This window comes from Aulonocara stuartgranti, assembly GCF_965226115.1.
Source record: "Aulonocara stuartgranti genome assembly, chromosome: 13".
NCBI lineage: Eukaryota > Metazoa > Chordata > Actinopteri > Cichliformes > Cichlidae > Aulonocara > Aulonocara stuartgranti.
Genome location: NC_138949.1, coordinates 24,346,539 through 24,358,659, shown reverse-complemented (window position 1 = coordinate 24,358,659; position 12,121 = coordinate 24,346,539). Strand labels below are relative to the sequence as shown.

Genomic DNA, 12,121 nt, shown 5'->3' with positions numbered 1-12,121 from the left:
GGCAGAGAGCTGTACTCGAATTTTGATGTGAGGCGGAATAGCTGTGGAACAGTCCACACAAACCCCGCGTTTTTGTTGTGATAGCTGCAGAGGAAGTTGAAAGATGACTCGTTTGGACTCAACGTTGGTGCAGGCCAGAGGTTGAGACTTGTGCACGGTTTGAGTTGAGGCGCCACAGCAGGTGGCAGTGTGAGAATGGAGATCCCTCCTTTCAAATACTCACACACACACTCTATGCAGCAGGAGATAACATGAAAGAGCTCCGAGAATAGACCCCACTGATCTAAAAACACTACTGTATCATGTGAACATTTGGCTGGTGTTTTCAGTGCTCACACACCATTTCAGACTCTCTCTCTCCCTGTCCTCTGTGTGCTTGCTATAATGTTGGTGGAGTGTGTTGCACCTTTAAAGCTGCTTGCATATCAGCGCTCCTGTGGCTTTGAGAAAGCTGCTATTCTCTCAGTGATAATATGGTCTGTTGGTTTTCTCCTGCAGTGAACACAGCTGTGCATGTAAAGAGGAGCAGGTTACATCCTCACTGGAGCTGATGTTCTCAGTTCGAAAACAGTCATCAAAAATGTAGTTGATCATTAGAAGAATTGATTTGTTCTCAGTCTTATCTCACTGAAACTGAAAATATTTGGATTTGAACTTGACAAAAGATAAAGGCAAGATGACCGCAGAGCTTTGTGAACTCATGCCGCTCCTAATGTTCAGTTATTTTATAGACTTGCCAATTAAAGGAGAACTACATTTCCTATATGCTGATTATTAAAAACCCCAAACCATACAAAACCATAAACATCACTAAAACATCATCGGGTGTCAGCTATTCCTGCTCCTCCTCCTTCGGAGGTTTAAAAACATTACCGGTTTCCATAATTTAGCCATGCATTCGGAGATGCAGCTGACCTATAAGAACATAGCAGCCAAGATTCAACAAAGTGCAGTCTGGTTGCAACTGTAAGCATGTTTTGTTCTGCTCAGTTGTAGAACAGAGTTTTAGGCTGACATCTGAAATGTAATGGAGTTTAGGGAGTGGTACTTTAAGCAGTGAACCCGATCACTGGATCCAGACCTCCTCGTCCCTCCTGTAGTTTTTCCCACTTGCACTGATTTGATAAAACAATTCTGGGGGAAACTGGGAGGGGATGTCAATCAAATTCCAGGGGGAAAAGAAACCACCCCCACCCCACGTCCCCACTTTAGCAACACCCCAGTGAGTAGCACTTTACTAGTTAATGGGCCTTTGTTTGCAAAATCTGTTAAGTTTCCTATTCATTAGGAAAACAATAAAACTATGTGACATCCTGATTGTTTTCTCTTGTTCTTGTAACAGAGGCACATAGATAGAAGTGATTAGATTACAGACTGCAGAAGCCGAGGATCATTGTGAGTTTGAGCAAGATGCTGAACTCCCTACTAGCTCTGTAACCGGCCTTCAGCACCTTATTAACTGAGCCCAGTTTACTGTCCTTTTCTGCAGCTCTCTCTTTTTGATCTCCTACCAGGACGTTATGCCCTGAGACAATTATGCAGCTATAATTAGAAAGTTCAATCTGAAAATCAGACGGGGGTGGAACAGCACGTAGTGTGAGTGTGCAGCAGGGTAACATGATGCAGTGGACTAACCAAAACCGAATCAAGGTCTTAAACACAACTGACTTTATTTTGTAGAGACAAACCAATCTGTTTATGTATTTAACTGGTGAAATAGAAGGAAATGTCCTTCACAGTTTCATGAAAACAACAGTTGAAATAAATGCAAAGGAAAGGAAATCCTGTCCTGCTTTGACATGGCCCAGAGGAGGATCCCAGTGTCTTTGGTTACCTCCAAACCTTTCTTCATCTTTGGTGGCACAAACCGCTTCAGATGTCTACTTATTGTTTAATGTACACTTTATGGTCATTTTGTTAGGGACACTTGTTCAACTTAATGCATTTAGGCATGTAGACATGGTCAAGATGATCTGCTGAATGAGCAAGAATGGGGATTTAAGTGACTGTGAATGTAGCATGGTTGTTGGTCTGAGTATTGTAGAAGCTGCTGATCTGCAGAAGAGCATCTCTGAAACAGATTAGACAAATTAGACAATAGGATGTTGATCTAATGAGTCCCAGTTTCTGCTGCGACATTCGGCTGAGTCAGAATTTAGTGTAAGCAACATGAAAGTATGGATCCATCTTGGCATGTAACAAAGGTTCAGGCTAGTGCCTGTAGTGTAAGGGTGTGGGGCATATTTTCTTTGCGCACTTTGAACCCGTGGATCATTTAAACACCCAAAACCTCAGTATTGTTGCTGACCTTGTGCATCTCACTTACAGTCTACTGTAAGTAGTGCTAGTTTGTGTGCTAACATACTCAGGTGACACTGCTTTCTGCAGTGTTGTTTTACCATTAGCAAGAGCAGTTGTTTGTTGAAATGTTTTAGGGCAGTTTTGTCTTTGTGAAATGTTCAAAATAAGCATGATTAAGTGCTGAAAGACTTTAAACAATTAGTTGTGCTCATCTAAAGAAGGTTTATTTAGTTCATTATCACAAAGTAAATACCAACAAAAACAAAAGCAAGAAACAGAAAAAGTGAAACTGCAGTCAGCTAGTTATTTTAAACATCTGCATTGATAACAGTGTATCACTAGTTAAGTACTGGTTAACATGTAACTACAACTTCACAAAGCTGTTAGTATGTATACAGACTTCCATGATGGATATTATGATTAACTTACTATAGAAACAAAAGGGACAAAAGGAGGGTGTCTGAACTAAACTGAGAGGGCTTCTACAGTCACTAAAAATAAAGAAGTCTGAGATTACAAATAACCTGAGCGTATTTCTGCAGAAAATACCCAGGAATGTGGTCTGATTAAGTTTCATCAGTAAATAATCTCAGGTTTGTTTTCAGAAGTCGAATAAGGCATATTTTACACAAACACAGAAGTTTGTTGAGTTTAGTTGAGCAAACTGAGGTCAGTTTGGTTTTTGTCAACTAAGATCTGGGAAATACTAAGTTTAAGATTTAGAAGAAAGAGAAACAATTCTGAGGCTATTGATAGAAATGTATGACTTACTAGATGACTTGGGTCTACTCAAAAAACATTCAAGTCATGTGAATAATGTTGTTGCCCAACATATCTAAATCTGCAGACTGATATATGCATGCCATTTTGTGATACACGCATACAGCACACAGTATACGTCTTTTGAGGTTTATGGTTTCCTTAATTCTGAAAACATTTTGCAACCAGGCTAGACTGCAAGACAACCACAAGCTCATTGCACACCAGTGCAACAAGGTTGCATGCATAAGAGGGCAAAGCAGGCTTTCCTGTGTTTTGGTATCTTTACATCATATAAAGAGTGTTCTCCAGTCTGTAGCTGTTTAAATATGTTTGAAGAGTCAGTGTCCTTTTTCGTCCTTCCTCATATGTAGCACACAGCAGGAGACTAGCTGCATCAGTAGTATTCTCACTCTTGCGTGTATTCCCTGGTTTAGAGTGAGCATGCTGGAGGCAGCATATCTGCAAGGTAGGAATTCTGTGCCCCATTACTTGGAGTGTTCTCACGTCAGTGCAATCAGACATGACATAGTTTTTTAGCTGGGAGCTGGCAGGTAAAAGACTTTCACCTCCTTTGGGTAATGTCTATAAGTCCGTCTATTAAAACATCCTAAACAATAGATAAATCCAAGGTCAGTATAAAAAGAGAATGTTTATCTTTATTTTCTTTACAAAAATGAATGTTGTTAGATTCTAGATACTGGTGCGTTGTTTGTTTGTTTTTGTTTGTTTCATATTCAGTTTTTTTAAAAAACCTTTTGGAAAAAATTAAAATCCTTGAGGCATCATTTAGTCTTTTATCTCTGATTTACTGAGATCTTAAATCCTCCTTAAACATTTAAAAGCATATCACACCTTTATCAAACAATGCTTTTGCAAAATGCTAACTCCGCCTCCAAATAATGATATTGTTGACAGATGTCGGGGTCTGTTGCATGATCGTCTGTGTGATGATGTCATGCCACTTGTGGTCAAAGTCTCAGCAGTGCAACTTGAGGCTAAAAGAGAGTAGAGGTGTCATGTAAACAAACACAATATAATATATGATAAACATGCTTCCTTTGTTCATTATCTATTAATAATAAATGAAAAACTGTAGAACTGAACCTTTCCCACATCTCTGTTTGAGATGCATTGATGATGGTGCCCATGACACGTCTCACAGTCACTGTTTGGCCATGCATGTGGCAGATGCCTCACACTTAATCATCAAGTGTCACACTGCCATGTGGTCCACACGCAGCTGAGGGATCTGGTGTCAGCTTAACGAGCAAATAAAGGCCAGCCTACAGTTCATCCTCAGTGTGAAACAAGCTGTTACAGTGTCCTTCTACCTCTCTTTAAGCTAGTGGCTGTCTTTCTTAAATGCCGCCTTTCAAAAGTTGAAAAGCTTGTGCCCAAAACTCTGTAATTTTTTTAATAATCATTTATCATTTATTTTATCATAAATAAAATTTCAAGTTTAAACTTATTTCAAAAAGGGTCAGTGATATATATATATATATATATATATATATATATATATATATATATATATATATATATATATATATATGTGTGTGTGTTCTTCCTCTACCTGTGTGTTATACTTGTATAACTATGTATGTGACAAATAAAGAACCTTGAACCTTGAACAATATCACCAAAGTCTTGTTTTTTTTTCTCCATAAAACAGAATAAATCTGTTTTTATCACTTTATACTGCGCCGTTGTATAGCTTTGCTTTTTTGATGACTCCTCTGACCATCCAGACTCTTCTTGCCATCAAGGAGCACTCATGTGATCAGTGATTATGACATAAAATTTTGAAAGAAAGCAACCAGAGATACGGTTCTTTAGGCCCACGGTTGTAACTGTCTCTATGCTGGATATAGTTGGTAAGGACCGAGAGGTTGGGAAAGGTGGAAGGATGGCCACGTAGAATAAAGCCTGACCACAAAGGTGTCCCTTTACTTTTCTACCAATCCTGCCCACACATCCTACACACTTCCACTCTGTTTGGACATCCTTGTAGATGCTTCAAACTATTCTCAGATGGAAGTAGAATATAAAGCTCTACAACACCACGACTAGTCAGGAGACTGAGGAAAATACTCATACTTTTGGAAGTGCATCCAGTTTTTTAACTAACTGGAGCTCTGCAGTCATTGCGTACACACACAGGCTTATTGTAACCAGCAATTTTAATTTTACTTTTTTGACAATTAAAAATGAACTTTAGCAGCTGCCTCCAACACCCTCCTTCCAGTTCTCATCTATATAAGTTCCCCCAGTTCTACAAGCTGTTCATTCTCATTTACGTGCCCCACCCTCCCTCCCCTTTTCAATTCTTTAACTTCTTCAATTCTCTTTGGCACATGGGGATCTGCCAGGCCCGGGAGCCATTCCCCTTCGAGGCTTTCCCCAAACCGCAGCTCAATTCATGTCCAAGCCATTCACCTTTACCTACTAAGACGCTGACAAACCGAAAATGAGGACATGGGCCCAGCGAGTGAAAACAACATTTTTATATGAATTCCTAAGACCAAGCACAGAAAAAACTCTGTATTTTCATGCAGAACATGAACTGCAATTCATTGTTAATGTTCTGGATAAACTATGCAGAAAATTTCCATAGTTTAAATAAATATCTGACTCCATTACTAATCCTTTGAAATCCAGGGTGAAACTGAAGAACTGCAATTTTTTTTTTAAAGTGACTGTAGAGAGCCTCATCACCTGACTCTGACAGTCTGAAATTATGTGCTGTGCCACTGTGAAAATATAATTTCACTAAACACATTTCTTAAGCAATTACAGCCTCAAGTGTGCCTTTGTTTCCATTATGGTTTCAACAGACGGCCTGTGTGTGAAGTGGAGGGAGATGAAAACAGTCAAGGTTAAATAAGACTGGGAAATCAAGAACAATTGAGTACTGGGTTTCAAATGGGCAACCACACCACAGAAAACAGACCTCCAAAATGTTAAAAAAATAAAGCCTTTGCATCTGGTTACCTCTGCTTGATTATTTTCCCTTATGGGGACAGACCAACAGGATGGCTGTAAGCTCCTGATAAGATGTAAAGCAGGGCCTGGGCGAAAACTGATGGCATTAAGAAGAGTGGCAAACAACATCAAGGAGAAGAGTAGATCTATAGATGGTCATGATCTGATAGCCAAATGTACTCCGGACCTAAAGTCTTGTAACAGCTGTCTGTCAGTGGGGAATTCAGATTTCCTGAGCTGTTTTCACAGATGATGTTATGTAAGTAGATACTCAAAGAAAACACAGGCGGCTGCATGCAAACACGTATACGTTTACACGCATGCAGTCATGGACTTCAGCTGCAGTTCAGATCATGTGCAGAATCGCGAGATTTCTCACATTTACTGCAGTTTAATATTTGTTGTGTGTGTCGCGGTGAATGTCTGTGCGGTTAGTTCATAGTAAAACTGGGCATGGAGACTTTGGATTCAACAATTTCAAAGACACTAACCTTGTTAAGCAGTTATGAAAAACACATGTTGTGACATCACAGATTGAGTTAGCTAGTGCCCACATAAAAACAGGGATTTTATGTTTTTAAGTGGGGTTTTTTCTGTGCAGTTTCTGCTTTTCTCTACATGAAAACACACTTTTAGCTCACTTACAATTGACTGACCTTATAGATAGATAGATATTCAGACACTGTTTGCATAGTTTTGACATAGAGGCAGAGCGCTTTCATCATCTCTAATTTGTGCCTCCTCGTTCCCTCTGTCTACTTGCCTGTGACACGTAAAGCAATTTCAGTGTGTCATGTTGAATGAAATCAGTTCCTAGATTGCATCAGAAGGACAGAGGAGACTTGCTGGAGGAGCTTTAATCAGGGATGCACAGAGCATGTTTTTAGTGCTTCTTATTAGCCAATATAGAGCTTTGTGGGAAGGCTTTTTATGATAGTGCTTGGATGGATTCAGTTCTAGAATGAGTGAGGGAAAACGTGGATGTTTTTTTAGGTTGGTTTGTGTGTCACACAGTTCTTGCTTTGTGTTCGGTTGGTCACCGATTATACCTTTCTATCTTTCTGCAATTCTCATCTGAACGATGATGATGATACGTGAATGTAACTCATGGCTTGAAGTCTTGGTACCTGGGACTCGTGATGCTTTGAGATTTTAGTTCCTGTTTAATATTCTTGAATGTTGGTTTGTGCTTAGGGGCTGCATGGTGGTGCACTGGTTAGCCCTGCTGCTTCATTGCAAGAAGGTCCTGGACCCTGCAGAGTTTGCATCTTACTCTGGCTTCCTACAGAAGTCCAGTGATATGGATGTTAGATGTTAGGTTAAGTGGTGATTCTAAATTGGATGTAGGTGTGAGACTCAATGGTGTGTTAGCCCTACAACAGACTGGTTAAGAGTCTAAAATAAAGGGCCAATTTCTCTCAAGTAAGGCACCTAGAGCCCCAACCCCTTGTAAAATGAAGGATTTCTTCAGTTAATTTAGAATTAACTCCAGCTGCATATTAACCATGCCTGTAAGCCAGCAGTCTTAAGGATGAAATCAGATAAAGCCACGTTAAGAATCTGGGTTCAGAGCTGCAGGTTGCTGACACCTTCCTTACACCACATTGGGATTAAATGTGATTGAAATGCACTGCAAACATATCAATGTATTAAATGTTGACCTTTTATGCCTGAGAAGCACTTGCCATTTGTTATGAACTGTGGAATAAAGCAATTAATTGTTTGTTGGTTCCAGTTTCCATATTTCTGGGCTTTTTTTAGTACCACTTTATTTCCTGGGATAACAGCAGCTCTTTCCAGAGAACTGGTCTCTGTCCTGTTGTCAGAACAAATCTGCTACAACACAAATTAATTTTAAGGATAATAGAAATGTAGAAATGACAAGAATGCACACTCACACAGCCTCCGCCTCCGCATGTGCAGAACAGACTCGCAACTGTTCGCAACTGTTTTTTTTGAGGGCAACTGTGACTGAGAGTGGTGTGAGAAATTTGTGGGTGGGTTCCCGCTATCTCAGAAGATCTACGTGTCAAGTGCTCTTAAGTAAGGCACCTAACCCCCCGACTTCTCCCCGCTGCCTTCTCCGTGTGTGTTCATTGCACATGGATGGACTCAAAATTTCTGTGTACAGAACAAACACACCTTGTAAAATGAAGCATTTCTTTGTTTTAACATCATGTAATTCATACATTTTAACAGCATTCAGTGGAAGGTTAAAACCTGCTCAAACTGACATAAATAACTTCTGTTCTCTGTCTCCAGTTTCGTATAAATGTGCACACCTGTTTGTCCATCCTGAAATGAAAAATGAGCTCAGTGATTGATGGAAAAGATCATTTTTATGTGCAGGAGCGATTCATTTTTCAGATACGCTTAGATAAGCTTTTATCAACACTTATACATACCAAGTTAGTGATATATGAAGAAGTGATTTAAGGGAATTCAGCAAATTAAAGTCTGATGGTTTCTGTTTTATTTCATGGTCACACAGAAGAATGTGAGCAGCAACTCTTCAAGTTGCACAATTTGGGACTAATGCCAGTTTTAAATTTTCTGGATTTGGATGTAAATCCCATAATGGACTGTTTCAAAATCCTGTCCCTCAACGCACCTCCAGATTGAGGGGAATTCCTTGTCTGTGCAGTAGCAGATTTGCTGATGGTCCATTGTGACAGGGATTTCATAGTACCGCGTGACCCTTGCAACGACTCGCACTCAGTTGGGAGTTTGAAGGGGCTTCTGAGGTAATGAAAACAGGGATTCCACTCTCACATATCTTTGTGAGGAGTTTTTCTTTGTTTGTTTGTCTTTATCACTTCAGTCCAAGTTTTAAACCCTAAAAATGGAGCCAGGTCTTAAAATCCTCATCCTCCAGTAGAGAGCTTACTTCACCCTGCTTCCTAAGCCATTCGGGGGTTTAGAGGCCATCCGTTGGGATTCCTTTCTTTACCACTGTCTTCTTAAATCTCAGTATGTGGTCAGAAAGCCACTTCCAGCCTATTCACGTCATGCCCTCCTCCTCTCTCTGCGTGCACCTCTTATGCCACAAACTTCACAAGATGTTCTCGAATTAGACGTGTGATGTTTATTTGCTTAACTTTTGTTCTAAAAATGGCAAAACAAGGAAGCTGTTCGTGGGTCAGCGGGAAGCGAAGGGGTTAAGCATTTCATCTGACAGCGACACAACAAAAAGAAGAAGGCCATTGATTGTTTTTTCAGGCTCTCATTGACAATATGAAAGGTTGCTTTGGCTGCATGTTCAGCTTGTGCAGGCTAAAACCGCCTCTGCCAGATGTCACACAGGCGCTCCAAAGGAGTCAGTTTTCGCCAAAGACCACAAACACGCACACCCGTTGGGTTACAGTTGCTGCTGTTTTCTCTGCCCCAATTTTCTGGTCGTCACCTGCATTTATCTTTCCCACATTACCCGTCAGATATCTCTGCGTTCATGCTCAACATTGCCTCATGAAAGAAGTCTCTCATAGAACCCATATTCTCTTTTTTTCCTTTCTTTTATTTTCCTTCTCCCTGGCAGTCTCAGTCCTCTTCATGGAAAAACCCAGTTAAGTTTGTGCCTTACAGCACTGACAAGCTGCTAACCGACTTTCCTCTTTGGCTACACAAGCCAATAAACAAGCCACAGACATATATAGTTACAAAAATACATTTGAAAGGCCAGTGATGGAAATGCTGTGCAGTTTTGTGTCTTCACACCAGCAGAGAGAGAGAGAGACAGTGGACCCTCAGTCCTCTTTGCTCAGCTCGTCGTTCACTGGGTTTGGGTTTGCAGGGAAGCAGACAGACTTGTTCTCCGTCACAGATGGTTTCTGTCCGAAACCGCCGCAAGCTTTTTTTAGACGGAGGGGAGACAGGGTGTGGATGACTGTGTACCTACCACAACTATATGAGTAAACAGGGTTAAGTGTATCCAGACTCGACACAAAAATGTCCACAAACAACGGCCCACGTTTTATGATGAAATTATATGCTGGTGTCTCTTTTTGCACACTCTTGAGACAAGCTGTACTCTAAAAGATTCTGTAAGATGTTTGTATTTTATTTAGAGATACAGCAGGCCAAAGTGTTGCACAACAGCAATAACCGATTTCATCTGTTTCCAGCTTTTGATCACGACAAAAACTGGACTCAGTTCTTCTAGTACAAGGGAAAAAAAATGTTTTCGGCATTTTTTTTGTTTTACACAAATACAGCTCTTTAGGAATACTAAATAGGCTTTCTAATCTTGTCTGTGGGTGATTTGCCCTTCTCTATATGCCTCAGACTGTTAAACTTAGTCAGCTTTGGCCTTCAGGGCAAATTCCTGTGCCTAATGTCTTTGCATTCGAAAATACTGTAGGTTAGTGTGAATATTAGTAATGCATGGTAAATAATTGATTGTACATTTTTAATTAAAACAACTCCCTCCATATTTAACACCGAATTAATTACTGGTAACTATCTGTATTGTGCTGCTTTGGAAATACAGTACTGTGCAAAACTCTTGAGATACCTCTTATTTCTTTATTTTGTTTCCAAGGAGCCAGACTTTTCTTGTAATTTTCTGAAGGGGTCTTGGGCAATAGTTATCCAGGCTCTCTGAAGATCTTTGTCTTTGGATATTGGCTGCTTTTTTACTCACTGTCAGTCCAGTCTTTGTATCTGACCAGAATGTTGTTTTGTTTGTTAAACCACTTAACACAGACCTATGAATCACTCAAGCATAAAATGTGCCAAACTCATGGCACATGGCAAAATCTGATTTTAAAAAGTGGTTGCCCCAACAAGGTGATTCCCAAGGAGCTATATTAGCTAAAACTAGATATTTCTCAGTAACATCTATCCTTAAAACATTTGAGAAAACCATTTTGATGCAAGCTCAATCATCCAGGTAAGGAAATCCCAAAAGATCAGTGGTTGTTGATCAGTAGTCATGAATATTTGCATATTAATGATCAAGGAACTGACCTCACCTCTCCTCACCTGGAGGAGGTGAGGAGAGGTGCAACAATGAGTGTTTATAGCATCTGTAAAATATGATGGAGGCTCTGTCATGGTGTGGGGCTGCATTTCAGCCTGTTGTGTTGGGGATCTTGTCAAAACTGATGGAGCTGGGAATGCAGAAAGAAGGGTTTGATTTTAAACCACTGATACCATCTGAAAAATGTCTTTTTTGGCAACAGGTTTATTTTTCTGCATGTCATGTCATGGATTGGCAGAGCTCAAAACTTGACATTACTGAAGCAGTGTGGGATCATCTTGATAGAAAACGGAGCAAAAAGCAGCCAGCATTCAAAGAAAAGCTTTAATTGTCTTTCAAGAAGCCTGGAGAAGTATTCCCGAAGACTACTTTAAGAAATTACTAGAAAGCTTGTCTAAGAGAATGGCAGTGCTGAAGAGTAAAGGTGCTCATACCAAATATTGACTTTCAAACTCTTTCAAAAATTATAACTGTACAAACTCTGTTTTTGCCTTATGTACTGATTTCTGTCTACATCAGAGAATAGGATCAAAGAATACATTCATTAGGATTGTCGAACTTTGTGATTGAATTCTGAATCATTGCTTCTCAGGCTTCAAGTAGAAGACACATTAAATTCCTTTTCTTCCTCTATGGGAGAATCGCAGCTGATGGGTTTTCATGACCAAAGTTGAAACATCACTCAAACATGGATTTATCTCTGTTTGCATCACTTCCAATCTATGTAATGGTGCCTTGCAGAAACTTTGTTTCGTGCTTCTTGCTCAGCAAATGTGGAAACTCCCTCAAGACTTGCTTATGATGCTGACTGTGCAAAGGTGTTATCAAAGCAAAAGGTGGTTGCTTTGTTATAGAATATATTTAGTTGGTGGTATTTTTGCTTACTTTGTTTTTTTCGTTGTTATTTTGAAGTTCTGAATTCTTGTAGCAAAAACAAAGAAAAACCATGCTGTGCTGTGGCAAGTACTTTTGCATTACTTGGTTTCATTTGTACCACAAGCTGCTTCTTTAGAGTGATATAATTGCCACATTTGTGGTTGTGCTGGTCACATCAGTAGTGATATGATTACTCATCAGAGATGTTTCAAAAACAGTCAC

At 39.9% G+C, this 12,121-nt stretch overlaps 1 protein-coding gene across 3 annotated transcripts in view; it reads left to right on the top strand.

The window, feature by feature from the left end:
- LOC309720435 (equilibrative nucleoside transporter 1-like) overlaps window positions 1–12,121 on the top strand; it is a 38,168-nt gene that overhangs the window by 259 nt on the left and 25,788 nt on the right. The gene's annotated exons all lie outside the window — the stretch shown is intronic.